This window comes from Macrotis lagotis, chromosome 2 (genome assembly GCF_037893015.1).
Source record: "Macrotis lagotis isolate mMagLag1 chromosome 2, bilby.v1.9.chrom.fasta, whole genome shotgun sequence".
In the NCBI taxonomy this organism is placed as follows: Eukaryota; Metazoa; Chordata; class Mammalia; order Peramelemorphia; family Peramelidae; genus Macrotis; species Macrotis lagotis.
The window spans coordinates 109,000,601-109,020,424 of record NC_133659.1 but is presented as its reverse complement, the minus strand read 5'-3'; the positions used below and the strand labels follow the sequence as shown (position 1 = coordinate 109,020,424).

General features: G+C 39.3%; 1 protein-coding gene and 1 long non-coding RNA gene across 4 annotated transcripts in view; one reads left to right on the top strand and one right to left on the bottom strand.

Moving 5' to 3' along the window:
• The window catches only part of PLXNA2 (plexin A2), a 321,485-nt gene that overhangs the window by 6,225 nt on the left and 295,436 nt on the right, over positions 1 to 19,824 (top strand). The window lies entirely within an intron of this gene.
• On the bottom strand, positions 7,456 to 12,606 carry LOC141513080 (uncharacterized). 2 transcript variants are annotated; one of them, XR_012475698.1, is made up of 3 exons: positions 12,246 to 12,606; positions 9,657 to 9,779; positions 7,456 to 8,611 (listed from the first exon to the last, which is right to left on the bottom strand). It is a non-coding gene; the product is annotated as an uncharacterized LOC141513080 (long non-coding RNA). The 2 variants fall into 2 exon arrangements; XR_012475699.1 differs by having other exon boundaries at positions 12,261 to 12,606.

The window sequence follows — 19,824 nt, the reverse complement described above, 5'->3', positions numbered from 1 at the left end:
AGAGGAGAAAGGCAAAGGGGTGGGAGAAGGTAACAGAGAGAAGTACCTCTTAACATCAGATCTTATCTCCTGCTACCAAATCATGGCTTTCCTTTGGTTCAAATTTAACCTGGGGGGGGGGGGAGTAGAGAAAAGAAAAGCAAGATATATGTATCATGTTATGAAAGTTTAATCCTGCTTTCCCTCAGCTAAAATGACTTTCAAGTTGGGAGATTAAAAATAAAAGAAAAGCTACAGAATCACTCTTGTCTCTGAGGAAGGAAAAAGGAGAACAGAGATTGGGAGGAGAGCAAGGACTGGGGAAAATGTCCAGGATAGTGTTCCTTCCATTCTAATCTGTTGGTGCTCCATTCCCCACACAATGAATGAATCTATGAACAAATGAATGGAAAAAAGTATCGGTTAACCATATTTTATGCTAAGCATTGAACATACAAGTACAAAAACAGCCTGCCTTCCAGACACTTACATTCAGATGGAGGGAGAATGAACACCTAAGGGGCAGCTAGATGGTATAGTGGATAGAGCACTGAACCTGGAGTCAGGAAGACCTGAGTTCAAATCCAACCACAGACACTTAAAAGCTGTGTGACCCTGGGCAAGTCATTTACCCCACTTTGCCTCAGTTTCTTTTTCTGTAAAATGAGTTGGAGAAGGAAATGGCAAACTACTCCAGTATCTTGCCAAGAAAATCCCAAATAGGGTCACAAGAGTTAGACATGACTGAAATAACTGAACAACAACAATATGTACAAATAAGAGAGTGGTGACTAGAGAAGGTCAGTTTAACCCTGGAAGTTCCAAGGATGTCCAGTGATCTTGATAGTGACCTGCTTCCAGAGGGACAAGTATTATATATTCAAGTGACAGTATTATAGCCAGATCCAAGACAGCTCTGTCAAAGGATCCCTAGCTGTTCCCTTCTAACTTAAACTCTTACTACCATTTGGGGGGGGGGGTCAAAGAAAGAACATTGAAGGACAGTGATGTAGTAGAAAGAGCATTAACTAGAAATTGAATCTCAATTCTGATACTAACTATAACCATGCATAGTCACTTGCCTCAGTTTCTTCATCTTTAAAATGGAGAGAACACCGATAATGCCAGCCTCACCCAATTGTTGTAATAGTTAAATAAGATTATGCATGGAAAACACTTAGTCAATCTTTTGATGCTATTTAAATATCATTTCTATCTGCTGTTTGAGGAACTGGGTCCACTGGATTGCCAGGCTGGGTGCGTACAATTGTTTATTATTACATTCAACTCCTGAGACAGGACTAAATTGAACTGGATGGAAGCACAATGAGGGTAGGAATTGAATTCATGTGTTATTTTTTTTTTACTAATTAAAAAAAAGTGTGAGATGGGAGCCAGGTGCTTCTCCAAAGAATCCTGATCCTCTACGATTGAGAAAGCTCAAGCATCCGTTCCACATCTAATGTTCAGTGGGCATCCTTTTATGTTGTCAAGGAGCAGAACAAACAGCAGGTCAAAATAACAGAGATGCAGATTCCCTTTGATGAAGAACTTTGTCCTTCTGTGGAACTGTTAGCTATCTGAAACTGGAAACTCCTTTTTGCTAGAGTATTCCAACAGATACTAGTTGACCACCAGGTTCAAATCCTGGCTTTTTCTCTCCATGTGAACTTGGACAAGTCTCTGAGCCCGTGATTCCACATTTATAAAATGAAGAGATTAAACTATATGACTTCTGAGGTCCCTTTAAACTCAAAATCCACGTCTTCTATGAGCTTGGGGGGAGGGGAACAAAGGAATTTCTCAAATGGTTTATGGACTATCTCTAGGATTCTAGGAGTCTGTGCTTCAGGATTGACTGGAGCTAGGGGATTAACAGGATTGAAGGCTTCTAGAAAGATAGCTAGGCTGGAGATCCCGATTATGCCAGTTTAATCCTATCATGCTGCTTCTTAACTACAAGACCTTGGTCCACTAATTCCACCTTTTGTCATCTTAGTTTCCACATCTGTAAAACTGGAAGACTAGACTAAAAAAAGTTTTCTTCCTGCTCAGAAACCCTAGGCACTCCTAACTTTCCCAAAATATTGGGAGTCAATAAGCAAGACTATTCCAAGTTATCTGACCCTAATAACCTAGTTCAGAAATTCAAAGGCTGTAGCATTTCAAGGAGAATCAAGATTTGGGATGGTTATTTGCCTGGGGAAAAGTGTGACTTCTGAGAGTAGTCAGCTAGTCGGGAAGGAGGGGACAGAACAGATGGCTCCCTACCTTTGAGGGAGGAGGAGGGAGAGAGAGGATACTGTCAACACCTTTCTTTGACTCCCCAGTACTTAGTATAGTCCCCAACATGTAGTCAGAGCTTAATAAGTGCTTGCTCACTGACCGACTTTCTGATGATGATCAGAAGGGCAGACAGCTGTGGGAGGGGATGCTGCTACTTTGAAGCAGTTTCCTGATTCGTAAAAGTGAAAGGCTGGGTTGGGTAAATATTAAGTTGACCTGTGACCTCCTGCCGCCTGATGGCTCCCCATGCCTCCCGTTTTAACAGCTGGGGGATCCAGAATACCTGAAAGGAAGAGAGACTTTGTCTAAGTGTGAAGGAGGTCATTTCTCAGGAGGAGATGCTGGGGCTGAAGTACCCTTTTTCTTTTTTAAACTCTCACACCCCATAACATAGACAGGTAGACTGACCTGCAGATACAGATGGGGGGGGGGGTATAGGTAGATAGACAAGAAATTCCTGTTTTAGATCACAGGATTTAGAGCTAGAATGATACCAAGTGCTGCCAGAATTAGGACAACTCAAGTTAGAAACCTGTCTTCTGAGAAGAAATACTTAGTAATTATATGTCCCTAAAGAAGTCATTTAACTTTTGCCTCAGTCTCCAGATCTGTAAAATGGGGGAAATCATGATCTCTCTGGTTTATTGTGAGGATGATAGAAGATATTGTTTTGTATAAGCTTAAAGTAACATATCATTATCAGTTGTTATTGTTACTGATGAAGCTGGAAAAAGACTAAGACATCATATGATCCAATCACTCTACAGGTAAAGAATCTGAAACCCTCAAAAGTGACATGACATTGAGTAGCATAGTAGTTAAGAGTTGAGTCCTGTTTTTCTGCTTACAACTCCTAAGCTTTATCCCTTCACATTGCTTTGCCTGTCTGTAATTTTTTTTTTCTATGAGGTTTGAAATTGGTAACCTCAAGTGGTTTTCTTGTAACCAAATGACTTTGAGTAATTTATCTTGGTATGAATGAATAGGGCCCCAGATTCACACACTAGTGGTAGAAATATGTATATGGTGAGTTGAGAGGATGACAGGCAGGGGGCCACAAGGATTGAAGAGAGAACAGATCAACTCAATAACAGGAGTCTGGGATCACAGGATGGAGATCTTAACACTTCTAGAACAAGAGACCTCCTGCCATACTTGCCACCCCTCACACCTTTTCATAAGGTTTATCAGTCTTCCCACACACAGAATTTGGCTTCTGATCTTACCTGGGGAGAGTGGGGAAGAAATAATCAAACATCCTTGAAATAAGACACATATAGAAGAAAGAACCATTAAAGGACTCTTGATGGAGAAAACATCTAAAAAAAGAAAATATTATGCATTGATGCAGAGGTTGTGATATGGAATTTGGTATTTGTGAAAAAACTAATGAGCCCATACCTCACATATTTTAACTGTTCATCATTTGAAAATGAGAGTCAGAGTAAAGTAGTGGCTAAAGAGCTGGGCCTGGAGCAGAGAAGACCTAGGTTCAAATCCCACTTCTGACACTTACTGACTCTGATCCTGGACCTCTCAGTCCTCTGGGTAGCCATCCAAGATAATAAATGATGGGGAAAGTGATGATGCTTTTGCAGAGCCAGTGTCCTCATCTAGGAGTTGTCTATTCCAGTGAAATTACCGGTTAAGCCCCTTTTCTTACAGTGGGGATGAAAAGCATTCATGCTCTCCCCAAGACTAAGAAATTCATACTCATCCTAAGCTTACAAAGGTGGGAGGGGAGAGCTCAGAGATCAGGAACAATTTCCCCAGAAATAGGACACTTCCATTCCTCTGTATTGGTTTGGAATTTGTCTTCATTTTTAATTTAAAACATTTGTTAAATGTTATGTGCGTAAAGCACAGTCCTTCATTCAAAGTGTAAGATTTGTATAAAAAGCCACACTCCAGAGAGTGCCATGGTTATAATGGGCAAGACTTTGTTCTTTGAATTCCAAATAGCTTTCAGCTCCAAATATCCTCTTCTCCTATAGCATGGTTTTCAATGAATTCCCTCACTATCCTGGCCACTCTCCTCTAAATACACTTCCGCTTGTCAAGGACTTCCTTAAACATGACGCCCAGCACTGAACACAATGCTATAGATGTGGTCTGACACTAGCAGATCTTAGTGGATCTATTTTTGTTATTTCTGTTTTTCTTACTATGTGTTTATGCATGAAGCATATTGCTTGTTGTTCACTTGTTTAGTCACATCCGATTCTTAGTGACCCCGTGGACCATGGCACGCCAATGCTGTCCATGGGGTTTTCTTGGCAAAGATACTGGAGTGGTTTGCCATTCCTTCTCCTGTGGATTAAGATAAACAGGTTAAGGGTCACACAGCTAGGAAGTATCTGAGACAGATTTTAACTTAGATCTTCCTGACTGCAGGTCCCTGAACTCTATCCACTGAGCTACCTAGCTGCCTCATCAAGCACATAGCAAGTGTTCAAAAACTGCTCATTGACTCATTGACTCTCACTTTTTTATTCTGGACAGTCTTATTTAATAGAATATAAGCAAAAGTTTGCGCTTTTTTTCAACTGTTCTGTTACACTTTTAAGTAATTAAGCTTATTACTACTCCCTAGATCATTTCCCACACAAATGTTGTCCAACCACCATACCCCCTTCATTTAGAATTTGGGTGGTTGTTTTGTTTTAACCCAAATAAACAACTTAGTCTTGAAAAATAGTCAAACTTTTTTTTAAGTGTTCACTATGTGATGGACACTGTCATTGGTTCTTATTTATTTTTATCATATCAGATTTGACCCAATCACTATGGTTTTATAATGGAGATTATTTTGGATCCAGACTCACTCATCCAAAAGTTCAAGCTATCCAGGAATGTGCTCATAATTATTAACAAATGACTCTGGGCTGGAGGGGGGAGAAAGGAGGGGGGTTGAGAAGAAGAAGAAAATATGCCTTAAATTTAATCTGTATTTTTGAAATTTTCTCCATCCCTGTCTTAAGGCTAGACAATAAACAGATAAATCGAACCCTAATTTATAGCATTTGACAGTTTCTGAGGTAGAGGGGCTCACCCTGGAAGTTTGACCTCAGCTTTTCCTTATGAAGCAGCACTAGCATTACCCCCTATGCCTCCTAGCTTGATCTCAAGAACAATTTTTAATGAATAATCATGCTACCTGTGGTATTCATTGATAAAATGCTAAATAGAACAAGGGCCTAAAATAGATACTAGGGTGCAGATCCAAGCTGACATCCATTTATTATATATATTGATGAGATGATAGATTTAAAACTGGAAGGGACCTTAAGGTATCATGTTGTCAAACTCCTTCATTTTACAGTAGAGAAAACTGAAGTCCAGAGAATGATTTGCCCATAATCCCAGAGATAGTGAATTGAACAGACAGGATTCAATTCAGTTCTTCTTATTCTAAAAGTCACTGATTATTCCACTATACTCCCCTACCTCCCAGTCATATAAGGTTTTTTTTTTCTGAATCTTTTCACCTTAATAACCTCTCTCCATGTTATCCACAAGGATAACATAAAGGTTATATTATGTCTAAAGTTTCTCCTGAGCTACTTACCAAGATACTAATCCTGAATCAAAAGGATATGAGATAAGTCTGGCACAAACTGTCTTTGATGAATCCATACTGACTTCTGGGCATCACCTTTATTCCCTTTCTAAATGCTCACAAACTAGCCCTTTTTAAAATAAATTTCAGAATTTTTTCACTGACCTATCATTTGAAGCTTTATTCCCTCTTTTCACTTTTAAAAATCAAAGCATTTTTAATTTTCAGTCCTCTTTCACTTCTCTCATAATCTCTGATTTTTCAAAGATAAGCAATATTATCTTCAAGTTTTTGCAGCTCTACAGGAAACAGATTGCCCCAGCTTGGAGACTTGGACTCATTGAGCACAGTTAGGTACTTTTCTTATTATCTCCCCATTTATCTTGGGTTTTAACTCCCTAGTAACTATTTTTATTATGTCTTTAGTACAAAGATCATCCTCCTTGATCTAGAAAACAGAAGCAAATAGAAGTTGAGCAATTCTACCTTCTTTCCTTAAACCTTTGTGCCTAATAGCAATGATATCACTTTGATCTTTGTCTTATTTCTAAGACAAAGTTAAATTTCTAAATTAGCTAAAAAAAACCAATTTTGTTGGCTTCAGCCAATTGTATACTTTGGCTAATTCTGAGCTTTACCATGGCTAATATATTTGGGGCTTTTGTATTTTTCTGCAACCATTCTCATTTGCCTTCTTATTTCCATTTCCTTTAGGTCTCTGAGTTGGTGAAGGAGTTCCCAGTTTATCCATGTCAGTCTTTTGTTACAATTTGCTTCTTTGTTACTCCTCAAGATTGTTTGTTATCTTATCAGAATTTCATTCTTAACAGTATCAATTTTATTGGCATTCCCATTTGCCCTATAGAATGTGGGTTCCTAATTGTCCTTTCTTTGAAATCTTTCTCTTAAAAACTAGAGGTGTTTATTCTTGAAGCAGTTACTTTCTTCCAAGGTTCCCATCATTTCTAATTAGGCAACTTTTTCAGACTCAGATTTGGAAATAATTTCCTCTTTGCCTTCTGAAGAGTTTAGTTATCACTAAGGGAAGATAAGATTTTATCAACTGCTCTGCTTTTAGCAATAGATACCTACTCCAGTAGATATCAGGATTGTTGAAATTGCCCATCCCTACAAATAATATCTCTGCCAGAATTGTGATTTTTATTCTAAATATATCTATTCCTTTCTTCTGGCCAAGTAGTCTGTAGTATATTTTGTCATGTGACTTCTTTTTCATCTTCCATTGTTCTTCAATGCTTTCTACCAAGCTTGTGGATTTTATAACATAAAAACTTGTTCTTAAATATACTGCCACTCTACAAAATTGATCTAAAAATAAATTATAATAATGTGTTCTACTAAATTCTCATTTCCCTGGACTTTAGCCCCCAAGAGTCAAAACTTCTATTTTTGCTCTTGGCTTTGTGGAATCTTGTTTTGCTTCTGATCTGGATAATATCTCAAATGAGAACTCCAGGCATCACAGCTTATATTTATGAATGTGTGTTTTGGAGTTGACTTTTTTTTTGCTGTTTACAAAGTATGCATAAGTATATACCCATACACATATATTTATATTATATATACATAAGCATATTTATATAAATATGTGTGTGTGTGTGTGTGTGTGGATATGCACAGGCCCATATTCTTATTTGATCCTTATAACAACTCAGTGAAGTAATTATTATGAGCATTATTATTATTATTTTACAAGTGAAGAAACTGAGGCTCAGTGAGTTTAAGCAACTAATTCATGATCACACAATTATTAACAAAGCAATAAAGACAACATTAAACCTATGACTCTTATGACTCTATGTCTAGTGATATTTCCACTGGATAAGGGGTAGGCACTCCATGAGCCCAACTTCCTATTGCAAAGCAGGTAGAAGAAGGAAAACTTTGTAGTATCTCTCTGCTTAACTCACCTCTAATCTAGAATGTGATTGTCTTACAGAAAGCAGTCTTTGGGAAATGAACTTTCAAGACCTTACTCCATCCATTCTATTGGATTAAGTCTTTCTTTGAGCCAGTTATGGTTTTTCTGATCCAGAATTCAGAAGGCCAGAATTCTGAAGTCAAGGAATCTCAGAGTTTAAAAGGATTGGGAAAGACAAGAGAAAAGCTATAGTGACTTAGGAGACAGAGAGCCTTTTAGGGGCAGTATGATTTGGTGCTTAAGAGTCAAATCTAGGGGAATATCCATAGAATGGGTCTGGATTCAAACTCCAGGATTGGAAAATGGCATCTTTGCACAATTAACCTTTAGAGAAAGAGATTGCAGAATAGAGAAGACTGACAACAGTTTCATTCCAGGTTAGAGTGTCCCATTGCCCTCTCCCAAGCAACTTTGAGATGAATTTTGGCTTCTCATTGGTTGAATCATAGGGAGAGAACATGACTATTTGCCAGCATGGTTTTCCTTGCCTCCTTTCAAACTCCTAATTGCTATCTTTGGGATTAGCTTATAACAGAAAATAGATGAATTCAGCTAACTTTTCATTTTCATACAAATGCATATCCATCCCCATGTAGTAGTTGTAGAGTCAGGTCATGGAATGAACAGTGAATTTACAATTAATAGATCTGAGTTTAAATCCTGATTCTTAGACTTTCTAGTTGTGCTATTTGGGACAAGCAAGTCACTTGATTTATAAGCCTCAAGTTTCCTGATAATGAAATGGGGATAATGATACTTGTACTCCTTCTCTCACAAGATTCTTTAGAGGAATGTCGTTGTTTGTCTTTTGTTCTCAAAGAGGATCAATGATATCACATCTTGACCTGTGCAAAGAAAAAAAAATAATACAAGAGGAAAGTGCTGTCCAAATAATAGTTATCAGACTCACAACCAGGACTTTACTATGGTTTCTTTGCTTAGTCCTTAGCCAGGTGGCCACCCCAGTGTCCCCCTCACTAAATCTCCTTTTTTACTGGACCTTTAGGCCAGACAAGTGTTTTAGAGAGGGAATAGCTATATAGAGAGAATAGTTATAGAGAGAGAGAATAACTGCCCAGGGAAGTATCATACCAGCAGCCCCTCTCCCAGCCTTCCCAAGGACAATGGAAGCTAATTCTTTGTTATTAATATTTTATTTTATTTTTTCAATTACATGCTTTGGGAGTTTTTCAGCAATTATCCATTTGCATATTTTTTACATATTTTTCTACATCCTCTGCCCTCCCTTTGTTAGTGAATAGTCTAGTAAAGTTGTAAATGTACATTTCTGTTTGACATATTTACATATTAGTCATTTTCTGTAAAAGGAATTAGGACTAAGAGTAAAGGAAGAAAACCATGAGATCCAGATGGAAAAACATGAGAAGTTTTTAAAATGTGAAGATCGTATATATTCAGATACTATAGTTTTGTTTTTGTTTTTATCTTTTTCCTCTGGATGTATATGGCATTGTCCTTAACAGATAGGGTTGCCCTTGATCTCTGAACTACTGAGAAGAGCTGCATCCATCAGAGTTGATCAACTCACAATATTGTTGTTAATGTGTACAATGTTTTCTTGGTTCTGGAAAGCTAAATCTTGAAAGCTGACCAAGCCTTGGCACTTAGGACATGACCATTGGCTCTCCAGCATACTTGATGTGGCAGGAGAGAGTGATATGGGAAGAAACTCATGATCTAAGCTGTTCCAACTAGCTTCCCTGCTTGCCCTGTGGGCTCTACTGTTTGAAGTGTCTGACTCAGTCATGAACACTTGAATGGTCCCTGAGGACCAGGGCAACCCTGCTTTGTCTTTGGGCCTATATAAACTCAGCTTTTACAACTTTAAGGGGAGAAGACAACAAAGTAGGCAGCTGCCTGGAAACTTACTTGGGAGGGGGAAGGCAGAAGAACTTGCCTCATTCTCCAGCATCCTTGGTAGGAGAGAGTCCTATTCCAACTCTGAGCTACCATCATCCACTTTTCTCTGCTGGCATTGGCACAATTCATTGGCTAGAATTTGATGAATGCTTGTCAGTGATGAGACTGATCCAAAGGGGCTGGGACAGGGGATTATGGCCTGATCTCCTTGTTTGGGGGCACCCAATTATCCTCAACTTTATTCCCTAGTTGAATTTTATACCAAATGGGCTTCCAGTCAGGGACCCTCCAGCTTCATCTTTTAGGGGATGATCCTGGAGATGATAACTGCAAAGGGAGGGGCAGAGAACTCAGTAAGAAAAAGTTAAAGGTCTGAGCATCATTGGATTTCATTAGGGTCCAGAAAAAAGAGGCTAGAGTCAGAGAGGACCCAGGTTCAAATCCCATCTGTCATTTATAACTGCTTGACCTAATCCAATCCAATCCGATAAATATTTATTGAACTTCAATAAGTTATTTAAACATCCCTGGGTCTATTTCCTCTTCTGTAAAATAAGGAACAGGGGTTGATTGAGAGTCCTTCCAGCTCTAAATCTATATGATCCTTTGATGAATGATAAGTGAGAGTCTCTTTCCCCCAATTTGACCCTGAGTACAATGGAGAAAAAGAGGGACTTGGGGACCACAGGAATAATACTAAGAATTAGGTGTCCATGAAGTGAAAAGTGTTACCCTTCCCTACAGAGTTTTTCCTCCCAGATAGCTGCATGGCAAGGGGTAGAGGTAGAGAGGATAAAGTGATTAAAGTTTTAAAACTTTGGGAAGAAAAAAATATTACCTATTAGAGTATAAAGTACTCCCCTTACAAAGATACAGAGATCTGGGTTTTGATTTCCAATTTTAACATTGTCTATGCAATGAGCACTTGTTTTGGGTGAGTTCTAAGGATCCTTCCTCTAGTATATGATTTTAATAAACTTGGATTCAAGAATGCTTTGTCTAGTCTCATAGAATTCTGTAAAACCAAAACCACTATTATCTCTTTCTAACCACATGTTACAGAGAAGGAAATGGAGGCCTAGAGGGCTCAAGTGACTTGCCTCAGGTCTCAGATATAGGGTAGAGGAAGAGACCTATCTAGGAACTATGTCTCTTGAATCCAGATAGCACTTCTTTCCACTCCATACCCCCTATATTAGCTAGGGTCTCCTCCAGCAGGGGAGGATACTCTTCTAATAGTGTTGAAATTAGCATTCCCTCTACATGCAGGGGCAGACCTTTCTGAACTGAGCCTTGGTCAAGTCCCTGCCTCCTCAGCTCTAACTTCTAATCATTGTCATAAAGAGGACTGAAACAGCTGCTCACTCGGGTCTATTATCAGCTTGGTTGGAGACGGCGAAATTTAAATGACAGTAAGATGCTTAGCAAAGAAACGAAAGTCAGTGTTAAAAATAAAGAAAACAAGACAGCTTGTTTCATCTAAATAGAAGGGTTATTAAACAGGCCTGAATTAATCAGAGATCTGCCAGGGTTGAGAAACTGAAGAGAGGGGCCACAGTGGAGAGTCAGGAGAAGACTGCAGGGAGAGAAGTCAGTCTGCAGGTAGGAACTGTTCTTGGACTGGCTGTCGGGAATATAGAAATATGGAAATATTCTCTTCTTCTGAGGTTGATTTGGCAACTGGCTAGGTTTCTGCTCTAGAGTGCTGAGAGCATCACAGATAAGGAATGGGCAGAGGGGAGGTTGGGACTGTGCTTTGGCACTCAGCTTCTCTCGTCTGCTTAGTGATCCTGGAATCTCTCCATCTGCCACCACCTGAGCCCCAACTCCCTGCCCCCCCCAAAACCCTCCAAAGTCTATCTCACCCTCTCCCTGACTTGGACTGGAGCCAAGCTGTAGGAGCTGTTGCTTGTGATTCAAGAGGCAGCAGGGAACTGCTGGCCTCCGCTTCTTCCTCCTCTTCTCTGGGGTGGGAGGTCAGGGGCCTTGGGATCCTGAAATATGGATTTGTGAGCTCCCTATCCTCCATTCTGCTTTAGAACTGGTGGGGGGGCGGGGGGGGGCAGGATTCTGCAGTCAGTGGTTTGAGTACGGACCAGACCAGAGGTTAAGAGAAGACATCCAGATAGTTTGGGGAAACAGAATTTGGGAGATCCTGATCTAGGCCTCCCTTTCATTAGCTTGTCAGCTTGAAGGAAATAGATTAGAGCTGCAAGAATCTTAAAGGTCATCTCATCAAACTCCTTAATTTTAAGGAAACTGAGGCCAAGAGAGATAAACAAACTTTCCAAGGTCACAAGGTTAGTAACTTGCAGAGCCAACATTCAAACATAAGTTAAATTCACTGTTTTTTCCATTGTACCAACCTGACTTTTTGAGAGATAAAGGGATGTGCCTGAGGGGAAAGTGGATGACTTTCTTTGAGACCCTGCCTGTGTAGGTAATCCCTCCTGGAGCATTTTGCTCTTTGACCTCAAACATTCCTTTTTCTCATTTCCCCCCCAATCTCACCCCCACTCCCCACCACAGCTACAGCTCCCCCCCTTCACACACACACACACACACACACACACACACACACACACACCCATCCTTTACCTTGGACAGCCTCACCTCTTCCTCCTGGCTGTTTGGCCTCTTAAACTCTCACTGTTGTTCTCCATTCATCATCCTGGGGCCAGACTCTGCTCCTGCTTTCATCTAAGGCTTCAGGTCAGCTCTCACTATCCCTGGCATCCTCATTGCTCTCCTCTCAGCACATTCCTCTCACTTTATCAGTGTTCTGACTTCTCTCTCCTTCACTTTCCCCCCTTGGAAAAAAATTAGTCTTCAATTTCTAGAGTTGGCAGAGTCCTTAGAAAATCCATCTGGTTCATTTCTCTGCCTCACTATTGGAATCAAACAACTGTGAAGCTGCTGCCTTCTAGAGGCACTTGGAGGGTACTACCCTGGCACAATCTCTTGGCATGGACTTGGGCCGAGAGAGCATTTGTTGGCCACAGACAGCTTCTAGTTCAGACAGTAAGCCTCCCACAGGCACATACGACCCAATTTTTGTCCCACTTCCCCATCTTTGGTTTTTTTGCTTGTGGGTTTGGGCTTTTTTTTCCCTCCTGGTCCCTGTTTTTTATGTGAAAGGATGTATATTTGCTACTCAAGACATGCTTGAGAATTCAAGAGCTGGAATCCTCCACAAAGAATAAAAGGTGAGGCAGTGCAAGGGACAGGCACCCCACTCTGTTTTAGAGGCTTCTTTCCTTCCTTGGAGACTGAATTAGCTTAGAGCTCTTTATCCTAGGGTTGGCTGTCAGTTTGGAAAAGTACTTAAGAGAAAGAGGCAAGGAGAGATAAGAAAGGAAGGAGAAACCTCATCCTCTGTGTTGGGAGCAAGCCCAGTATCAGAGCAGGCTCAGAAGGATGCATTGAATTCCAATAGGAGGCTGTAGGGCGAGATGGGTGGGTGGGTGTCTCAAGATGGCTAGGGATTGTTTATCTAGGGAGCACCTCAACCTGCACCAAATATTTCTCTCTTCCTTCCTTAACATCCCTCCCTCCTCAACCTTCCAATTCTAGTAGCCTGGAGGAGTCTCTGCTTTCTTTAAGGCTAGCTGAAACCTGTTCATTAAGGAACAAGAAGGGGAGGAAAGAAAGATAAACAGGTAGGAATGGGATAAGGAGAAACTATAAAACAAAAAGATTCCTGCTGTTGTGGAAAAAATAGGAGATCTAGAGTCAACCAATTAATGAATCAAGCATTTCCTAAGGGCTTTCCAGTGCCAATCATTGGGCTAATTGTTGGTGTCAATTTAATTCAATAAACATTGCTTAAATTTCCTACTATGTGCAGTCTTTGTGCTAGACATTTAGTTTAAAACACAGGTACACACAGGCCACACCAAGCATTCAAAAACTCCAGTGGCTCCCTATGACCCCAGGGGCAAATACAAAATGTTCATTTGGTATTTAAAACCCATTTCTTGACTGGGGATTTTTATCATTCCTACCTGGATTGGTCTCCCTCCACATTTTCTGTTCACTGACTTTCCCCAGCTTCCTTTAAAGTTCCAACTAAAACCCATTCCTTTTTTTTTAGTTTTTTTTTTGCAAGGCAATGGGGTTAAGTGGCTTGCCCAAGGCCACACAGCTAGGTAATTATTAAGTGTCTGAGGCTGGATTTGAACTCAGATACTCCTGACTCCAGGGTCGGTGCTCTATCCATTGTGCCACCCCTAAAACCCATTTCTACAGGAAGCCTTTTGCACCCTCTCAATTCCAGGGACCTGGGGTGAGGGCAAGGCAGAGAAGGCAAAGCTGATAGGCTCAACCCTTCACAATCAGAGGTGAGGCACATCTCTGCCTCCCCTCACCCCATGTCCCTACTTAATTCTAGTACCTTCTCTTTGCTAATTATTTTCTATATATAGGCCTTATATAGTAGAGGTGTCATTGAGCTAAACATTGAAGGAAGCTAGGGGTTCTTAAGAGGTGAAAGAAAAAACAGAGTGCTTTCTGACATAGGTGAGGGCAATTGCAAAGGTATAGAGAGGGGAGATGAAATGACATGTCTGTCTAATGGGAGAAGAACAAACAAAAAATATACAAAGAAGCTATTTAAAGAATAAATAAGTTGCATGTTAAATAGTTTGACTGAATTTTTTTAAAAATCATTTTGCCTAAACTTTTGTGGAAATGACTGTCCTAGTCACTTGCTACTTTGGTCAAAACAGTTGATTAGCGAGACTATGACAACAGGGAGGTGATGCCATGACAAGCACATGAATTGGATTTGATTGGGGGGCTATGCTAAGTCAACAGTCTCACTTTCTCCTCCAGAACCATCTGGGTCCAGTGGCCAGATATAAATGAGGACAGCTGAAGATAGCCCTGGATGTGAGGTGATTCGGATAAAGTGACTTGCCCAAGGTCACTCAGCTAGTAAGTGTGTAGGTCTGGATTCAAACTCCTGTCCTGACTCCAAAGCCAGTGTGCTCTAGCTACCTATCCACTATGCCATCTAGCTACCTTGCCTAAGTCATTAATCAAGTCTTCCTCTTCAGTCTTAAAACAAAACCAAGGAAAATTAATGACTGTTGAAACTTTTCATCTCCTCAGCACTAAGTCCTTCCCCCCCATACTTTCCATCACTTGTTGACATATTTCTTTATATTTATATCCATGATTTTTCTTTTCTTTTTGGAGGTAATCAGGGTTAAGTGACTTGCCCAGGGTCACACAACTAGTAAGTGTCCAAGGTCCAGTGAGGCACTCTAGCCTCTGTTTCACTTAGCTGACTACTCTTAATCATAAAATATGAATAATAACAGCACCTACTTCCCAGGTTGTTACTTGGTTATTTGATCTTCCCAGGTTGAAGATCAAGTGAGATACTACCTGTAAATTACTTAACACAGTTCCTGGCACATAATAGATACCATAGAGATGCCAGTTATTATTAGGTCCCTAGAACAAGTATATGAGTTCAAATTGCACTTGAGATTACACTGGCAGGAATACAACCAGATCAGGAGAAAACAAGTTAAAATTTTGTCTTTCCAATGAAATACATATTTTATCCCCTTCATTCCATACAATGTCATACAACTACAACTTACCATGCATATAGCCTCCCCAAGATGAAACTCAAATGGTTTGAAACTATTCTTTCCACCTATCCTATAACATCAAGATCAAATGATTCTTCTTCTGTGAATCCTTTCCTTTTCCCTTAAGCTAGAAATGATTCTCTATCATCTGATTCCTTAGTCCTTGGGTTTCATATTTCCATTTGTGTGAATACATCTGTATACATTCATAAGTTGCTTCCATTCATGACTTAGATTCATACCTTCATTACTACTTACTATGCATCTATAAGCTACTTGCTACCTCTGGGGATGCTTTAGTGAAGTGTAAAATGAAGGGGCCAAACTAAATGATCTCTTAAGGTCTTTTCTAGCCCTAAATCCTAGGTCTGTCTGTCTAAATATGTAATCATCTTATGTACTTGTCATATTATAATTTGAACATGTCATCTCCTATTAGGTCATATACTTCTTGAGGACAGTTACTGGACATGATCTATCTTTGCAATTCTTCAAGAACACAATGCCCTACCCATAATGGGCATTAACATTAATACTAACATTAGTAAGTGGTGATTGATTTAATATTTTTTTCATTCCCCTGCTTTAAGCCTTCCAGGTTACATCTATGTCTCTCATCATCTTCCTCAATGAGTTTTGCCTTTACCATCTGGCTCTTACCCACCTTTTTAATCCTTATTTCATATTATTCCCTTCATAAATTCTACATTATAGTTAAGTTGGACTGCTAGATATTCTTCCTACTCAACATTATTTCTCTGGCTTCTGGGTATTGGTGCTAACTACACTCCCTATCTCTAATCATGCCTGGAATACACGCCTTCCTTCCTCATCTTTGTCTTTCAGAATCATCTTTATCTTCCTTCCTGGCTAAACTCAGGTGTCACCTCCTTCCTGGAACCTTCTTCTTCCTCAAACTGCTTAGTATTTTGTTTATGAGGACATAAAATCTAAGTTAAAATTTAAAATGATAAAAAATAATTGTTCCTATCTTCAAGAAGATTATGGAAAGCATCAGGGAACATCAATTTCTTTCCTTCCATTACTTCATTAGGAGAGGAGTTTGAATCACTCTAATAAAGCATGTTATTTGAAGTTAAGGCTTATTCCATTTTTTTTATCTGCATGGTCTATCATATGAACAAAGTTAATCAAATTTATAATCTGTGGTCTAATGTCTACAAGGTATATAACCTAAGTCAAGTAGTTTTAACTTCTAAGCCTCAGTTTTCCCATCTATAAAATGAAAAGCTTTGCTTACATGTTCTATAAGGTCCCTTTCAAGTCCATTATGATTCAGTTACCCCTTCATGGTGGTATTTTTAAGGAAGAATATCTTCAGGAGAATCTTTATAATCCCAAGGATGTGGATTCCCCACCCTAAATTTAAGGGAAGTCAAGAAGCATGTTACTGAGCAGGGTTTTGACCTCAGACTTGTCAACATTTTCCCTTCCAGAGCAATACCTTCTCTGGGATTTGTTTTCTTTGCCCATCCCTGGAAGTGTTCAATTACTATATAAGATGTTTATTTTAAAAAGAGAAGAAATAGAGCAGGGAGAGAGAAAGAACCTTGAATGATCACGTTTCATCAAGGGTTTTCTTTAAGTGAGAAGAGTACAATTTCAGTGGAAAAAAAAGTTGAATCTAGTTAGTGGTTCAAATCCTTGGCCAAAAGATTGGGACATCCAGCTCTCTCTCCAAAGTTCACATATTTGATTCCCCTACCTTGAACTTAATAAACTTTCTCCACTGCTACAATATTCTCCCCTCTGAGCTCCTTCCCCAATCTTCTCTAGCACTGACAGCTAGATCCCCAGGGAATGGCTGACTACTTCTTCCCTCAGGCTTCTAGGAGTAACCTTCAGGGGTTAGGGAATTATTTTTTCTAGTCACTGTCACTCAAGTCCCCATTCATTGTGCTCAAAGAAATGTCAATTAGCCATTTATAGTTAATTAGCTTTTTTAGAAACAACTATTTACTGAAGTGGTATTGGAAGGACAGTTAACACAAAACATCACTAAAACTGTGTATTCTCCAAGTACAAGGGCAAATAGACTCAATCCTAGCCAATACACTAGGCTCATCTTTGGATTATTAGAAGTTCTTTTATTCCCCCATGAAGTCCTTCATAATTTTCCTAGAATGCAGTTGGGTTCCACACTAAGGGTCATTCTCCCTGAAGTTGCCTTTCCTCATATCATATTGATACATTCATTGCTTATTACTGGCCCAGGCTCTTGATCAATGAAGGAGGCGGGGTCAAAATACTCACTAACTCACCCATCCCTACCACCTGCACTACTGATGAATTATCGCCTGATTTGGTTAAGAGGATGAAAGTATTTCTGAGATTCTCAAATTTTGATTGATTGATTCAATAGAGGTGCCTAGAATTTGTTTACATCTTTGACACATTGATTTTGCAATTCAGTAAAAATGGTGTTCTCACCTAATAAAGGCATCAAGCTAAAACATTTTTTAGAATATTAATTAAAGTTTGAAGGGGAAAAGGGGTATGAGGTACACATTTTATTTTTCTTTCTTTCCTTTCTTCTATCTTTTCATTCTTTTTTAAGGTACTTCTTTTAAACTTACCCAGGAAAAAGAAATCCTTGCTTCTTTCTTTCCTAATTTTTAGCACAGATTTTTAATATAATAAATAACAATACTGTAATATTTTTGTTCAATTTGGGGCTCTTTTTTTAGGTTTTTTGCAAGGCAAACAGGGTTAAGTGGCTTGCCCAAGGCCACACAGCTAGGTAATTATTAAGTGTCTGAGACCGGATTTGAACCCAGGTACTCCTAACTCCAGGGCCACTGCTTTATCCACTATGCCAGCTAGCTGCCCCAATTTGGGGCTTTTCTTACTATCATTAACCTCTTTCATATTTAATTTCAGTATTGGGATATCTAGGTTAAAGGATATAAACAATTTAAAATTTTTGCATAATTACAAATTATTTTCTAGAAAAATTAGACCAATTCACAGCTATAAATTTGTATACTTGTTGCCCCACAATTCTCCAACATTGAATTTTCCTGTCTTTTGCCACTTTTCCACTTGGCATGTGTAAGGTAATACCTCCTCGTTGTTTAATTTTTGTTTCTCTGACTATTTATGATATTGAACACCTTTTTCAAATGCCTGCTGATATCTTTAGATTCTTTTTGAAAGCCATTTGAATCTTTTGACTACTTGTCTACTAGGAATGGATCTTGTAAAGTCCACTATATTAAATTTGTAGTCCAACTCTGCCATTTAGTTACCACCTGTGTTGCTTCAACCAAGATTTCATTTTCTACATTCTTAAAATGAGAACTTTGGACTAAATAACATCCAACTTCCAGATCCAAATATTTTTAACTACAATGATTTTGTTTATGGAAAATTTTAAATTTATATATTCAAAGTTGTCTGTTTTATCTTTTTAAATTTCCCCTAACCTGTGTTTGGGTTTGAATTCTTCCCCTCTTATGTAAACAATAGTTGTAAAATATATAAACTTTGCCTTCTCTTATTTGAAAAAAAAATTGATTTTCTTATCATGTTATTTATGTATTAGTAATTGATTAAAGCACAATCATCTAAAATATTTGCTCTTATACCAAGATGTCTTAATGTTCTATGGAAACAAGCTTAAAGAGTTCAAGGTTATCTCCTCACTATAGTGAGACATTAGATAAGACTTTAATGAACAGACAGGCAATAAGTGTTTAAAAAAAATGTTTTGTGAAAGGGAACTTGAAAGCAGAGTTTAAAAAAAAATGTCAACTCATCCCTAGAGTTTTAGCAAGTTTTGCTAAGCCAGAAAGTATTTGGTTGAGAAAAGGATTGTAAATTTAGTTTGTAAATAGTCAGAGACTCACTAACATGGCCTTTGGCTGTGTTAGCAAAACCAAATACCTATTCTCATTCCTCACTTTTCAAAGACATGTGAGGGTTATTTTTCCCAGATCTCTTCAGTATTAGAATAACTTCACAGCTATTAGTGGTGACTGAACTGGAGTCCTGCCAAGAAACAAAGATAGTTGACATCAGACAGAGAAGAGACACTGTGTTTGGGGTGGAAGTACTCTGAGGACCAGTTCAGGAATAACGCCCACAACTTTAATAGATTTTCTTAGTCTAATGGCATTGCTGCCTAATCCACCCAAACCCCTTCAGGCCTGGAGTCTGCCTAGTTTTGACAAGCAAGCTCTGTAATTTGTGCTCTTCCAAAAGGGTTAGAGTGAGGGGAGAGGGGAGTGATGAGGATGGGATGGGGGGAATTTGAGAGGAAGGCACTATAGGAAATTGATTGCTCTTGAAGTTTGGTTTATACCATGATGCTCATTCAGTTCTGCCCGGGCAGTGACCTTTAGATAATAAAGGGAATTCTGGGAGATTTCTGACAGGCCTGTGACATATGGGGCAGGTCTGAAGGGTCAGTCAGTGTATCTCCCCATTCCTTGGCCCCAGGGTAATGAATCTTGTTTTGGCTTCGAAAAGCCAGCCCAGCCAGTGCCCTAGAAAGATGAGGAGCCAGGGAATAGGATACCAACCCCACCCCCCCCCCCAAACACCAGCCCCAA